The 1280-nt window shown below is 29.3% G+C and overlaps 1 non-coding gene across 1 annotated transcript; it reads left to right on the forward strand.

Annotated features, from left to right (window-relative positions):
• The first annotated feature begins 301 nt into the window (after nucleotides 1-301).
• Nucleotides 302-393, forward strand: TRNAY-GUA (transfer RNA tyrosine (anticodon GUA)). Its single transcript is given in 2 exon segments — nucleotides 302-338; nucleotides 358-393. It is a non-coding gene; the product is annotated as a tRNA-Tyr (tRNA).
• Nucleotides 394-1280: the final 887 nt, after the last annotated feature.

A 1280-nucleotide genomic window follows, 5' to 3' on the forward strand; every position in this document is an offset into this window, starting at 1 on the left:
ATTCGATTTTTATTTTGACGTAATACCGAATTGATTTAATTTTCTTATTAAAAAATGTATATATATATATATATATATATATATATATATATATATATATATATATATATATATATATATATATTATATTACATTTTGTATATTCATTTTTAATAATTGTGTCTGATAAATATTATTTATTCCTTTTTAAAATTTCAATTACATATTTTTAATTTTAAGTTACAGTTCAAATAAAAGTATTTAAAACCATAATTTAATATTTCTGTTGAATATTTACAGTAAAGACGCCCTCGTCACTATACCTTCGATAGCTCAGTTGGTAGAGCGGTGGACTGTAGTGGTACGGGTAATTCGGCTATCCATAGGTCGCTGGTTCAAATCCGGCTCGAAGGAAACTTTTTCTAATTATTTTTGTTTTAATTTTGTCATACACATGTCAAGATATATTAATATTTTATCGTAATGTCCTACATAGTGTGTAAAACATTTTGTTCTCTATACTGATAAGTATTTTCATTTAATGTGTTTTTATTTAGTTTTAGTTTAATACTATATCATAATAATATTTTCACCGCTGCGACAGTCGTGAGTTCGAATCCCGTAAGGTATGGATGTACTTTATGTTTGTAATTGTAATCGTAAATGTCTCCAGTGTAAATCCGACAAGGAATAACTGTCCTGGGAAAGTACAAATAATTTTGAATTAACGTCCAACATATTTAAAATTTGACGTTGACGTTTTTTCTTGATATCTCCTATCCTAGGAACTGGTCAACATTAACAATAAACTCAGATTATTATAATAACCTTTTGGACCAATCATAAGTGAATTAAGATACCATTTTTTAACGTCCCAGATTATTCATCACATTTAGTTAATGACTTTTGGTATTCCTAACACTTCAGTTTTTTACAGGAAACTGATTTTCATCAAATTAAGAGGGTGGTAAACTACTTTTTTTTTATTTAAATTTATTTAAATTACACATGTTTTTTTAAAATATATTTTAAAAGTCTCCTTTTACCAACTAGGGGTTTTTTATCTGGACTGGACCTACAATTTAACGTGGGCTCCGAACCATGGTCATCAGCATGAAGCCTACCGACTGGTGGTGAGTAACCAACTTAGAAATCATCCCAGAAGACATCTGGGGTCTTAACCCGCCGATCAAGGAAAATATTCTTGTTGGATTTTACACTCTTGCCTAGGACAATCACAAATTTTAAACACCCACAAACATAAATTTACAACCATACCCCAGCAGCGGCTATTGCAACAG

Source organism: Rhynchophorus ferrugineus, unplaced genomic scaffold (assembly GCF_030347505.1).
Source record: "Rhynchophorus ferrugineus isolate W39M unplaced genomic scaffold, kcgeb_rfMv2 rfM3, whole genome shotgun sequence".
In the NCBI taxonomy this organism is placed as follows: domain Eukaryota; kingdom Metazoa; phylum Arthropoda; class Insecta; order Coleoptera; family Curculionidae; genus Rhynchophorus; species Rhynchophorus ferrugineus.